We start from the raw sequence: 14,701 nt of genomic DNA, 5'->3' as shown, positions 1-14,701 counted from the left end.
TGTATTGATCCATGGGAGTGCCGAGTTTAAATTCAAGATACAAGCACGTATCCCAAGTGAGGATTGGGTCCACCCCACAGTCATACCCATGACTTGTTGGCTGATTACTCTTGCCATAAGTACCAAAGGAGAGACACTAGCTGTGTTGTATTATGGTTCTGATAAACTTGTTGATATCAGTGTGTTTTGAGTGGAATTGTAATTTCACCTTAAATGAACTGAAGAGAGCCAAAGTGTAAACAGTGCCAGACTGGTTCAGACAATTCCAAAAGATGAACTGACTGAATCTATTTGACCATCCCAAATCAGGTTAGAGTTATCTCCATGGGCCGTGCTCAACGACATATTGTAGACATAGGGTGGATTTGGCCGAATGGAGAACGTTTAGTCTCATTTAAAAGGGAATAATCCTATTATCTAGGAGAGTGAGTTGAGGAGTGGCTGCTGATCTGACCCAGAATGACCAGGATTGTGAGAACTAAGAGTTCAGCTGTGACTGTGGCAAATGGGCCAGACTGCTACTGCTGTTGTGTCTTACAGAATGTTGTCACCATACAGATGGAGTTCAGTAGATTTTACATTCCTTCCAATATAATAAATATACAGCGTAAAAATAATAGGCCCTAAAACTGAACCCTGGAGGACCCCCTTCGTAAGCCGTCGAAACTCACATTTCCGTGCCCTCCTGTACCACACATTGTGTTCTGTCAGAGAGATAAATGCTGAGGTGTCTGTGGGTGAGGACGGGTAGAGCTGAGAGAGATGGGGAGGAGGACAAGTGAGGTGGAGAGGTACAGAGAGAAACAGAGAGGGAGAGAGAGATACCATGCACACATGCCTCAGTAATACTGAAATGTACAGCTCTGAGCTCTATGACCAGTGGGGTGCCAGCTCCGCTCCCAGGCACAGGAAGCCAATAGGAATGAAAGGAATGCAGTCAGGCAATGCAGTGATGGAGGGAACAGAAGTTACCGTACACACAGGGCAGATTGCCAAAAAGAAAAAAAGACAGAAAGAAAGATAGATAGATACATACTGCACCGATCACAGTGTTCAACATGTACATGTATATGGCATAATTAAATATTAGATGTAGAATATTTGATAGCGATTATTATTATTATGAGGAGTCCTACTGTAGCTTCATGCAGTGTTATGATTCCTGGAATATGTCAAATTATCTCAGTCACAGATTTCCTGGTACTGGGTGGAGGCCTGAGGGTATATCCCTGGGCAAACACTCATCTGTTATTCAATCTCTGGGGGGGGCACAGGGTGTGTTCACCACCCTCCATCTATTTATTTCAGTCTCTCTGTTCTGTGGCTCTGCTCTGTTCTGTCTGTCTGTCTGTCTGTCCGACGGTCTCTTTCTCTGATTGTGAGACACACCGGCTGAGCTATGACTGCTGTGTGTCACTGAGCAAAACTGTCCTTTCCAGTGGCAAGGCAGAGCAGGAAGCGTGAAAGAACTGAGAGAATGAATGTGATGGATCATCGTTGTGTTCCAGCCTTTCCCAGGCACATGTGAAAGATGTGGTGACATTTATCTTTGACACTTGGAAGGTCTTATATCTTTTTTGGGGTATATAGTTATGGTATAATCCATTTACTGATATTCTATTTACTGTCTCTCTCTGCCATTACATCAATTCCCTTTCATATCAGGGTAGTGTGTTTTCTATCAGACCACTCTAGTCAACGTCTTGTAACAAACCTCAGACTCGACTGTCTCTAGCTAGCAGTGGTGTGGTGACTGTGAAGGTGTTGAGATGCTAGCGAAAATGGGTTGCCTTTCAGCCTTTCCATTCCTGGTAGAGATGCTATGTTATGCTAAGCCACAGAGAAGACAGATAAAACACACTCACTTCGTTTCACTGGAAACAGAGATGCTGGAAAGTGCTGTGATATGACGCCCTCACACACTCCTCTGTGTGTGTGTGTGTGTGCGCGCGCGCGTGTGTGTGTGTTTTTGCACATGTACTGTAACCTCAAAGGATTGTAAATGTCTTGTCTTATGTCTTGCTCTCTGCAGGCAACAACTTGTAATTAATGACATCAAATGTAGGTTTCATTTAAACCCTGCGCCCTGACTCCTTTGAGACCACGGGAACGAGTTGAAACTTCGTAAGCTAGTATCATGTACGTTTCAAATCTGAAATGCTCGACAAAGTTCATTCACGCGGAACACACCTCGTTGATGACAACAAATTGAAAAGACGAGGGAGGCCATGAATAATGGATAGAAATGGACAGTACAGCATTTTTCCTTTCTGTCTATGTTGCTATTAGTGGGTTTTCCTTCCACCCCCAAGTGAGAATTGAGAAAAGTTGTTAGTCATCATACATCCAGCATCACCTTTTACTGCAGTGGGCTAAATCAGGGTCGAACAGAGTGTTTCTTGGTAGTCTTAAACAAATCTATTTCGAAACAAAAGTATACACCTCACACGCATGGTTATGGGTTTCAAAAAATAAGACACCTGTACCATGTCAGATATAGAGTTGAAATGTATTTCATTTTTAGTTTGCATCCCAATATTGCACTATATACATCAGAGAAGACTGAAATATAACAAAACCGTATATATATTTTTAAAAATGTATTAATGATACAATTATGAAAAATATGAATAACATTCCATCCATGAGGCTAAAGAGGGTGCTTTCGGTCACTGACTGCCGAAAAAGGCTACCACTTCTCCTTTTGCACATACCTGCAAATCTCCCTTTCCATCACCCAGTGTCTGTGCCCCTTTCAAAAGCTACCTTTCAAAGTAACAACAACAACTAGTGATGGTTGGTCATTATATTGTATATAGTTTTGCAGTTATAATTTTGGGCAGCAGGTAGCCTAGCGGTTAGAGCGTTGGGCCAGTAACCCGAAAGGTCGCTGTTGCATACCAGAGCCGACAAGGTGAAAGATCGGCCGATGTGCCTCTGTGCAAGGCACTTAAAGCTAATTTACTCCAGGGGTGCAGTACTACTATGTCTGATCCTGTAAAAACAACACGTTTCACTGCACCTATCTGGTGTATGTGATAATAAAACATCAATTTTTGTTGTATTGTTACAGAAATATACTGAGAGTCATGCAATGACTCAACTTGTCCAGCAGGGGGTGGCAGTTAACGAACCATTTGACCACCCTGAGGCTACAGTACTTCTCATTGAATCTCAACATTGGCTAAAGCCCAAGGGAGTCTTACCATGAACAAAATCACCCATCACACATCCTCTTTACCCATTATGCACAATAATTCCCTCTCTGCACTTGACCTATGGTCTCGGTCACTCCTCTACTAAGACTGAGAGTCAACTACTGTCCCAGAGAGAGTGTTATGTCCCAATGGGCTGACAGTGACCTTTTGACGTCTTGACCTAGTGACCTCCACAGGCTAAACACAGTCTGTGCTGGAAGATTTATCACCGCAACAGAAATACTGGCCATAAGTAATTAAACGGAGGCTGATTACCCAATCTGGCATTTCACAGAAAGAGTTTCTGTTCTGCTAAAAATGAAATTCATTTGATTGAATTTCAAATTCATGTAATAATCAGAGAACTCATACCATTGGTCCAAGAAGCATAACACAGGGTGCAATCATAGTGGTTACTATGCAAATATGACCGATTTGAACTTTTCATAACTAGGTACCGAGGGCATTTTGTGAAATATCACTGTTTTGCGATGTCACGCTGTAACTCTCAACAAGAGTTGGTCTGGAGTGAGATACCATCTCTATTATGGAAATACTTAATTTGTGTGTTATTTACAACACATACTCTCATCTACGTCTCATATAACTTCAATGGTGAGCAGTGAGCATCTATGAAACAGTGCACATCTACAATATGAATTCATCGAATTGTTCTGCTTAACAGTAGAGATTGATTTAGGTGTAGATGACATCAGTCCTAAACCTCTATATGAAGCGCTTTCAACACTCAAACCAACAACAACTCCTTGGACTGTAATTTGAGCAAAGCAAAATAGCTTGTGAATGTCCTCATTATGGACCATTATTGTCAAAAAGGGCATAAAACTCCTGATTTAGGAGCTCAACAAACCACACATACACAACTATATATATGTGGAGTAGCCCTGGGAAGATTAAAAATAGAGAGGAACTTTAGTGTTTTGGGCAAGAGAGTGAGCAAAAGGCTGAGCCATGAGTTCAGTCGTGTTTTTTTATCAAACTAGATTTAAGTGTGGTGCACTGTAAGTTCAAGATGAGGAGGATCAAGAAATCAAGATCTGGGAATGCTCTGCACTCTGTTTTTTTTGTGTCTTATTATGACTAGTTTTGATCTAGTCTCTGATAATGACTTTATGTTTTCAACTTTTGGTTGCCTGAAGATTGTCCCACGCTGTAGAAATACAATCAGTGGTAAAGTACACAAATGTCGAACTCTACAGCTAGGACAGCTTTTGTAGCCATACAACTAAGAAAATGTTTATATGTTGCCATTTCAAATTGCGCTATCGCTATCATAAAGGCAGTTTTTCAAAGGAATAAGAAGACGTGTGCCAATGGACAGGAAGGGAGAGAGGGGGGAAATGAGATGGACAAATTGCAAGCACATTTAGTTGATTTGTTCTTTTTCCCTGCTTAGGGACCTGTAGGGCAGTGATCAGTGCTGTGGGACACATGGAAATAAATTGGTCAGATTATGAAAGCAGGCCAATTCACTCTCAACGCTCCTAGCTATCTCTCCTCCTTCTCACTCTGCGAGCTCTATTCACCGTATGGGGAGAAAGTAGCACATCAGAGTGATCAAAACAAAACGAACCATTAGGAAATTTCCCCTTACCCTGTCTATTCTCTCTGTTTCTATGTGTGCCTCTCTCCACACACACACACACACACACACACACACACACACACACACACACACACACACACACACACACACACACACACACACACACACACACACACGCACAAACACACACACATGCACACACACACTCTGACACTGGTGGTGGGACTGTTGTTTTGTGTTCCCTTCTTCTGAGCGGACTGACTAAGTCTCAGGGGTGGGTGGGGTCTGTTTCCAATTTTCGACCCTCTCCCCGTCCCGAGTCCCAAGCAACATCACCTCCGAATTCAACGACAAAAGGAAAAACCTACTGTAGGTACAATAATCATATTTTCCTCCGAATGCCCAGTGTTTTTCCGCATGTGATATTAGTGTGGTATCATTTAACATGAACAACAAAGCGAGTGTGGGAAGCTACATCACAAAGCGAGGAAGAACCAAAGCTAAAGCTGTTCTCCAGAAACGCACAATGAGAGACTGACACATGAACATCTGCCGGGGAGTTTGACTCAAACAACATGACAACAACCATGAATCAACAAAACCCCGTCTTTACCAACTTGAATAAACAATATATCTCCTCATCTGCACACGTGTACCCTTACTCTCTAATGTGAGCATGTCAAGTACAGTGGAGTTGAAGTGAAGTGTAAAGTGACATCTCATTCTCTTGTCAGCCCATCTCTAATCGCATAGAACCCCTGAGAAACCAGATTGCAGAGTGATACAAAAGTACCCATCTGATACAGAACAGTAAAACTATTTTCTTTTCTTACCAGTATTAGATTTGGACAGCCAGTGTTAGGTGCTTTCTTGTCCCTCATACAGCAGTCAGCAAGCAGGTCAATCTCAGAGGGACGGGTTGAAGTGGGTGGGTGGGTTAGATACTTGCTGGACAGCGGGGTGGGTAGAGAGCAAGTGTGTACGTTCAAGGAGAGAGAGAGAGAAGAAGTGCTTGAGACAAGGGGCTTGCTCTGCCTTTTGAGCCACTCTCACTTCCGCTCTCTCTCTCACTCTCTCTCTCTCTCTCTCTCTCTCTCTCTCTCTCTCTCTCTCTCCCTCTCTCTCAGACTCACACAGTTGCTCAGCTCTATCAGTGTGATGTAGGTTTTGTCAGTGCAACCCCCGAACCAGAAGCTACGGGGAGAGTAAGATAAAAAAAAAATGGAAAGTGTGTGTGAGCAGTGGTGTAAAGTACTTAAAGGTAAAAATACTTTAAAGTACTACTTAAGTAGTTTTTTGGGGTATCTGTACTTTACTTGACTATTTCTATATTTTTGACTACTTTTACTCCACTACATTCCAAAAGAAAATAATGTACATTTACTCCATATATTTTCCCTGACACCCAAAATACTCTATACATTTCGAATGCTTAGCATGGCAGGAAAATAATGGATTTCACGCATTTATCAAGAGAACATCCCTGGTCATGCCTTCTTCCTCTGATCTGGCGGACTCACTAAACACAAATGCTTTGTTTGTAAATGATGTCTGAGTGTTGGAGTGTGCCCCTGACTATCCATAAATTAAAATAACAAGAAAATGGCACTGTACGGTTTGCTTACAGTTTTTTCCAACTGCTTACACACGTTTTCAAAACTGTCTCCTTTTTTCAAAACTCTACACACAATTCCCAAAACTGCACACACAAAATGCAAAATGTCTCACATCTCCTTCAAAATGTAACACTGCATTCAAAATGCAATAAACACATGTCAGAATGAAGCATTTGCATCAAATGGCAAACACTGCTTTCATAATAGTACATTTTTGGATATACCATGTAAACACTGTTGTTCTAAATCTAAAGCTCTTTGGTCTTTCATAGGCTTATATCTACATTTCAATACAATGTTCTACAGTGAAAGTAATCTGCTGAGAGGGGTAACAAGTACACTGTAAACACCAATGCAATGTAGAAACAGAAAATATTTATTAGGCCAAATATTACTGTTGTATACAGTAGCATACAACAAAACCATAAACATATGTAAACCAAAAGTATATTCTTTAGAATTACAGTAAAGAACACAATTGTGTGTGTGGGGTCCCGGGGGGTCAGTCCAGGAATTGGTAGGGGGGGGCTTCATCTCTCCTCCGGCCTGGGTCTGGCCACAATACTTCATCCACATCACAAGATACGTTTTCTCTTGCCAAACATCGAGGGAAGTATCTCCTAGCATGGCGTATCCAACCTTGGACAGAGGCAACCTCTATGTCCCCACCTGCGACCTCCATTGCCTGGAGAAGCGGCATGCGGGCATATGGTTGGCAATCAACCATATGCCCGCATGCAACTACAAATTGTGGATGGGTGGCAAACCAGTTTTGGACCAGAACTGCCCGATGAAAACTAACATTGTCCCATAAAAGCATAAATATAGCAGGCGAATTACATGGGCATCCAGCTCCAATACTCTCTGTAACAGACAAAAGGATATACAGATGAGTAAATATGGTATGTCTGAAGTACTGGAAGTAGTGTTGCATACATACCTCTACAAAGTCATGTCACATATTCTTGACTCTGTCAGAGTTGCTCTCAAATGGCACCTTGTAAAGTTGTTTCATCATCACTCGGTGCCGTTGGAGGAGGTGTTGTATGGTCGACAGGCTTACAGCATTGATGTTGTTAAATATGATGTCATTATTCAAGATATGCTCTCTTATATCTCGAATCCTAATTGCATTGTTGGCCAAAACCATATTTATAATTGCAGTCTCTTGTACATCTGTAAACAAGCGTCCTCGTCCTCCATGATGTCTTTGCCTTTCCACTCTGTACAGAATTCAAACACAGTATGTGTTCAGCATAGGAACTGTAAACAATGTACAAAAATTTTTACTTTTTCCAACACTGTGTGTGTGTGTGTGTGTGTGTGTGTGTGTGTGTGTGTGTGTGTGTGTGTGTGTGTGTGTGTGTGTGTGTGTGTGTGTGTGTGTGTGTGTGTGTCAGAGAGAAAGTAAGAGTGAGAGAGAGAGAGTGTGAGAGAGCGAGAGAGAAAGAGAGAGAGTGTGAGAGAGCGAGAGAGAGAAAGAGAGAGAGAGAGAAAGAGAGAAAGAGAGAGAGAAAGAGAGAAAGAGAGAAAGAGAGAGAGTATGTGTGTGTGTGTGCCAGAGAGAAAGTAAGAGCGAGAGAGAGAGAGCAGGAGTGTGAGAGAGAGAGCGAGAGTGTGAGAGAGAGCGAGAGAGAGAAAGAGAGAAAGAGAGAGAGAGAGGCTGTGGCAGACATTGACAATGGCAGGAAATGTTGTATCAGGATGCACTGTATGAAAATACAAACAGTAAAATCAAATAACACCCATAAAAACAACTTAAAAACACATTGTACTCAAAATATCCTTTAGGAAGGTAGTGTTTTGACAGTTACTGTACGTTTTTAACCTGGCATTTACAATGCAATATCCCTCGGGCCGTAACAATGTATCTTGTAGAGGGCTTTTACTGCAAATGATTATTTATTGATGATCAAAACCATGATCAATAAGTTGAATGTGTTATTAGTCATATATACGGGATACGCATGGAATACATTTTCCAACAAAATTCTTACTCGCAGGTTCCTTCTCGACAATGCAACAACAATAATAAATAAGAAAAGAAAAGAATACGAACATAAAGTAAATGGCAGTAGAATAATATATTTTAGTATAATACAGGAAGGCACAATTTATAGTCCAATATTTACACCTGTATTGGGGAAGGGGGGGGGGGGGGCAAGTGTACAAATATGTGTGTGTGTGTGTATGTGTGTATGTGTGTGTGTGTGTGTGTGTATCTGTGTGTGTGTGTGTATGTGTGTGTGTGTGTGTGTGTGTGTGTACTGTATGTCTGTTTGGATGTGTGCATGAGTGAGTGAATGTGTGGTAAGGTGCGGACATACAGAGCGGGTGGTCTGTCCAGTTCAAATGTTTCGCAGTCTGATGGCTTGCAGATAGAAACTGTCTCGGAGACGGTTGGTATCAGACCTCATGCTTTGATGCCGTCTACCCGACGGTAAGTGAAGGAACAGCTCGTGGCCTGGGGGGTGTGGGTTTCCTTGATGAAGCTGCGTTCCTTCCTCGGGCCCCATTTCGAGTAGATGTCCTGGATGGGTAACAGTTGTGTATTTATTGGCTGCAATGACTGCCAATTTACCAATATTAACTGGAAGAACAGAGTCATCTCCAAAAATAATAAGGGAAGGATCTAGTGGTAGTCATACTAGTGACCTGTGATAAGATCTGAATAATGTCATCCCAATAATTGCCTAGATCAGGGCAGGACAAACAAAAACATATGCAGAAGTGTGCCCACACCCGATTTGCATCTTGGGCAAAATGTTGAATATTTCAAATGTATCTTTATACAGTCTCTCGGATGTAGTAGACCCCATGTAAAAGATTCAATTGCATCAACTTGTGCCTCGTTTTAAATGAAAGGCGCTGGGCATCTAAAAATCGTTTTCTCAATTTTTCGTCCTCAAAAAATGAGACCAAGATCACCATGCCAATGCATGCAAGCCTTCAGGGCTTCATCATTCCCTAACAGAGCTTGAAGACTAGAGGACATGTACGAAATGAAACCTTTTTTTAACCCCTTTCCTCTCCAGCCACAGTGTATCAGTTGTAGATTGTACTCATGGGCTGAGTCCTACCTCCCTGCTGAGTGGCAACATAATGCCTAACCTGTAGTTACTTGAAGAAATGAGTTTGAGCTAACTGAAAATGAGATGCCAGTTGTTCAAAGGACAGCGGTTCACCTTCTCTACACAGATGACCAAATGTTTTTAATTCCTTTGTTGAACCAAGAAAATGTAATACCAACTCTCGGGGCTTTGGGTAAGATGAGGTTAGTTCATATATAGAGCTATGCCCTTCTGTTTTGTTTACAGACTTCAGACTTCAATCAATATGTTTTGGAGTGTTTTCAATTAAAATGTTGTTTATCAGACCTAGCAAAGCTTTAGCTGGGCTAATATAAGGTATAGATGCCAATGAAACAGGGGAAAGACTATTCCTCTATCTGTCTCCAAGAGGGTGAACATGTTGTATCTTGCCATAGCCACAGCCTTTAACTGAGATTCCCAGTAATACAACTGGAAGTCAGGTAGAGTAAGACCTCCTTCCGAGAATTGGTTTGCATAAAGCTGTGTGTTTCAGAGACCTTCCTATTAAGTTGTTTGTAGAAAACTTTGGGAGTAGGAAAGGCCAAGGTTTGAAAAAGGTACAGAAATTGTGGTAATATATTCCTCTTTACAGAATTGACCCGCCCAATAAGAGAAATGGGTAAATCCTGTCATCTATCCAATTCTTCCCCAATTTTTTTGAGAAGTGGAGTTGATTTGTCTTAATATTTTCAGAAGGAATTTGCAATCCCAGATATGTCATTTTCGGATGTCTCCAAGGAAACGGCTGGTCTAGAATTGGGTTCTGCATAAATGCCCTGTTAAAAGGCATGATTATACTCTTTCATATGTTTATTTTATATCCTGAAAAGGTCCCGTACTCTTTCAGGAGGTCAACTAATGCTCAGAGTGAAATTTCTGGTTTAGTGAGGTAAAGCAAAATGTCATCGGCGTATAGCGAGACCAGATGTCTACGCCCACCTATACAAGCCCCATGGATGAATGGATGAGCTCTAAAAGCTTCCGCCAATGGCTCGATAGCCAAAGAAAAAAAGAGAGGACTAGCGGGACAACCCTGTCTTGTGCCACGTGATAGAGAGAACTGGGAGGAAACGTTTCCATTAGTCAGGATCTGAGCTACCGGACATTTGTACAGTAATCTAATCAGACCTACATACTTAGGTCCAATATTCATCATCTGTAAAACTTCAAACAGGCAGTTCCATTCTATGCGGTCAAAAGCTTTTTCCGCATCAAATGAGGCCGCCACCACACATTCTAGGTCATTCTCTACATAATGCATACTATTAAATAATCTTCTGATGTTATCAGGAGATGAGTGGTTTCTTACAAAGCCTGTTTGGTCCATACCAACCAAATCAGGATGAAACTTGTCTAGTCAAAGAGCTACGAGTTTCGCAAGAATCTTATATGTTCAATAAAGATATTGGTCTATTCAACCCACAAAGCAGAGGATCTTTCCCAGGTTTTTAACAAAACTGTGACCAGTGCTTGTTCAAGTGTGCCTGGGAGCTTTTCTGTGTCTATGGCATGAATAGACATATTGCAAAGAGCCTCAATTAGTTTGGGTAAAAAGGATCTATAGAATTCAATAGGGAATCCATCTAACCCTGGTGATTTCCCCCCAACAGTTTTGAAAATTGAATCTCTAACTTCCTCAGATGTAATCTCTTTCTCCAAGTACTGTCTATCGCCATCAGTTATAGCTTGTAAATTGAGTTTGTTCAAAAACTCATGCATTGTGGCAGGGGCATCCCCTTCAGACTTGTACAATGTTTCATGAAACTCCCTAAAGACTAAATTAATTTCCTCAAGGCCCTGAACAACTGTGTTATTGGGCAGATTTAATAGAACTAATAGCCTTACTAGCTTCATCTCGCCTTATCTTCCAAGCAAGCAACTTTCCTGCTGTATCCCCATGTTCATAGTAGTTTTGTTTTGTTCTCCTAAGTGCATGTTATATTCCAATTGCTTTGAGTCAAATTTTTTGTAGAGTTGAGTTGTCAAATGTTATACTATGTTAATTTTCCAGATCTCAAATGTCTTTCTCCAACAAATCTACTTGAGCCTTATACATCTTACACCTACTTTAGGGGGGGGGGGGGGCAGAGTTGTTGTTGGTGCTAAAAAAAGATGTTGATATGAGTGTTCAGAAATGTTACAAATGTGAGATTATTTAGTATGTGCCAAACCTCCACCTTCTTGAGGGTGTTTAAAAAAAAATCACCTTTATTTAACCAGGTAGGCTAGGTGAGAACAAGTTCTCATTGGCAACTGTGACCTGGCCAAGATAAAGTATAGCAGAGTTACACATGGAATAAACAAAAAGTACACTCAATAATACAGTAGAACAAAAGAAAACAAAAGTATATATACAGTGAGTGCAAATGAGGTATGTTAAGGCAATAAATAGGCCATGGTGGCGAAGTAATTACAATACAGCAATTGAACACTGAAATGTTAGATGTGCAGAAGATGAATGTGCAAGTAGAGATACTGGGGTGCAAAGGAGCATGATAATAAATAAATAAATAAATTCAGTATGGGGATGAGGTAGGTAGATAGATGGGCTGTTTACAGATGGGCTACATACAGGTGCAGTGATCTGTGAGCTGCTCTGACAGCTGGTGCTTAAAGCTAGTGAGGGAGATATGAGTCTCCAGCTTCAGAGATTTTTGCAGTTCGTGCCAGTCATTGGCAGCATAGAACTGGAATGAAAGACGACCAAAGGAGGAATTGGCTTTGGGGGTGACCAGTGAGATATACCTGCTGGAGCGCGTGCTACGAGTGGGTGCTGCTATGGTGACCAGTGACCTGAGATAAGGCGGGGCTTTACCTAACAGAGACTTGTAGATAACCTATAGCCAGTGGGTTTGGCGACGAGTATGAAGTGAGGCCAACCAACGAGAGCGTACAAGTCGCAACAAGAACATACAGGTGGCGGTGGTGGGTAGCATATGGGGCTTTGGTGACAAAACGGATGGCACTGTGATAGACTGCATCCAGTTTGTTGAGTAGAGTGTTGGATGCTATTTTATAGATGACATCACCGAAGTCGAGGGTCGGTAGGATGGTCAGTTTTGCGAGGGTATGTTTGGCAGCATGAGTGAAGGATGCTTTGTTGCGATATAGGAAGCCAATTCTAGATTTAATTCTGGATTGGAGATGCTTAATGTGACTCTGGAAGGAGAGTTTACAGTCTAACCAGACACCCAGGTATTTGTATTCTACGCCAGAGCCGTCCAGAGCAGTGATGCTGGACGGGCGAGCAGGTGCAGGCAGTGATCGATTGAATAGCATGCATTTAGTTTTACTTGCATTTAAGAGCAGTTGGAGGCCACAGGAGTAGAGTTGTATGGCATTGAAGCACGTCTGGTGGTTAGTTAACTGGCTGGTAATGAAGACGGCATGGCGGAATTATCTGATATTGGTTTTGGTAAATACTTACAACCCGTAGTTAAACTTCCCTTGCCTGCAGGAACAAGAAATAAGTCAATTCTAGAGTAACTGTTATGGACTGAGGAGTCAAATTAGTATTCTTTAACCTTTTGGTTGTGAAATCTCCATATGTCTTCGAGTCCAAAATCTTTTAACATTTTAGCTACTTGTGTGAGGTTGATACTATTATAGGAAGATATATCATTGGAAGAGTCCAGTACCAAGTTAAAACCCTCTGCCATTATTATCTCTGATGAGGGGCACGTTAACTTCAGTAAGATGTGTTGGTAAAATGTAGGATCATGGTTAGGCCCATACACATTCACAATGGTTGTGGGCTCAGTGTTAATGAAACCTTGAATGATCACAAACCTACCCCCCTTTGTCTTTAATCTGAGATTGTATCTGAAAGGGGCAATGCTTATTAATGAGAATGGCCACCCCTCTTGCCCGAGAGGTGATAGATGAACAGTACACTTGACCCACCCACTCTCTCTTCAGTTTATCAGGCTCAGAGTCAGTCAGGTGTGTCTCCTGAAAAAGAGCTATATCAACCTTATGCTGCTTTAGATGAATCAGAATGCACTTGCGCTTGACTGGGAATTTAGTATCCCTAATGTTAAGTGTCATAAATGTATAGTTATTACAAACCCCTCCCCAAATGAGGGAGTTTAAAAAAAACATACCATTAGATGCCAGTCTTTAAGCTACATGTACTTGTTATGCATAGCATCACCCAAATTAGGTTCATTCTAAATGATACGTATAGTGCATAAAAGTGCATTGACTGTTCCCTATGACATGAAAATGTTGTCAGTCGAGTCACAAAATAAAATGTGAATCAAAGCGACAAACATTGGAAACAAAAATGGAAACAAAAAAGCGACAAACATTGGAAACAAAAATGACTGGACTATTTATCCCCACATGAGCATGTCTCCATCAAAAAACAAAAAAAAACACAGAGGATGCGTTCACGGTCACCAGCCGCGCCGTGTCAGCCAATCGACATTCCCCAATGCGCCCTGAAACGTGTGCCACGCAAGCAACAAAAGTGATGACCACAAACGCACTCAAGCAGCACAGGAAAAAAGACATCAAGCTGTGATGAATAAATGGAAACCTTTTCCAGACAATAACTATCATCCCTGAAATATGAAATAGGGACAATAAGTTAAACAATCAGCATCGTCCTGAGTTCACCCTCAAATGTGCACTCACCATTCTTGATTTCGATCCACAAAGTCGCTGGCTAGCGCAGACCGTATACCAAGCCAGCCTGCCGCAGTAGCCTCTTGAGTGGGGAGAAAGCCATCCTCCTCTTGTGAAGTATGGATGAAAGACCCGGAAAGGTCATGATTCTGGCATCTCCGTACTTGAACTCTCCCTTTGCTCGGGCTCCAGATAGGATGCGGACAGTGTCCTGGGACCATAGCAATTTAAAGACAATTGCCCTGGGTGCAACCTGGCCAGGCAGCCGCCTCCGTGGTGTGTGATTGGCCCTCTCAATTTCCAGTGGGTGCGCGGAAGGGGTTGATCCAGGATTTTGGGAATCCATTCCTGTACAAAGGCGCTCAAATTCGAGCAAAATTTATATTTATTGCTCCTCGAGTTTATAAATGGCATCTTCCAACATCTTGTACTTTTGATCCACATCCTCGTGGACGTCCAGGATGGCAGCATGGTGGTCAGCATGGTATTTTTCTAACTTTGTCACTCGTCCGTTTGTGACTTTCTGGTCTTCGTGGAGTTTATCGACCAGAACATACATTTTGATGAGGCGTTCAGAAAGTGTCTCTTCAATGTTTTTTA

At 41.8% G+C, this 14,701-nt stretch overlaps 1 protein-coding gene across 1 annotated transcript in view; it reads right to left on the bottom strand.

The window, feature by feature from the left end:
• LOC109891737 (histone deacetylase 7) overlaps positions 1-5,782 on the bottom strand; it is a 97,005-nt gene extending 91,223 nt beyond the window's left edge. Inside the window, exon 1 of the mRNA XM_020484228.2 lies at positions 5,598-5,782. The gene's annotated coding sequence lies outside the window, so the exon portion shown is untranslated. The remainder of the gene's footprint in view (positions 1-5,597) is intronic.
• Positions 5,783-14,701: the final 8,919 nt, after the last annotated feature.

The sequence above is a fragment of the Oncorhynchus kisutch genome, linkage group LG1, assembly GCF_002021735.2.
Source record: "Oncorhynchus kisutch isolate 150728-3 linkage group LG1, Okis_V2, whole genome shotgun sequence".
Lineage (NCBI taxonomy): Eukaryota > Metazoa > Chordata > Actinopteri > Salmoniformes > Salmonidae > Oncorhynchus > Oncorhynchus kisutch.
Note: the sequence above shows the minus strand (reverse complement) of the source record. Positions and strands in the feature narration are given on the sequence as shown.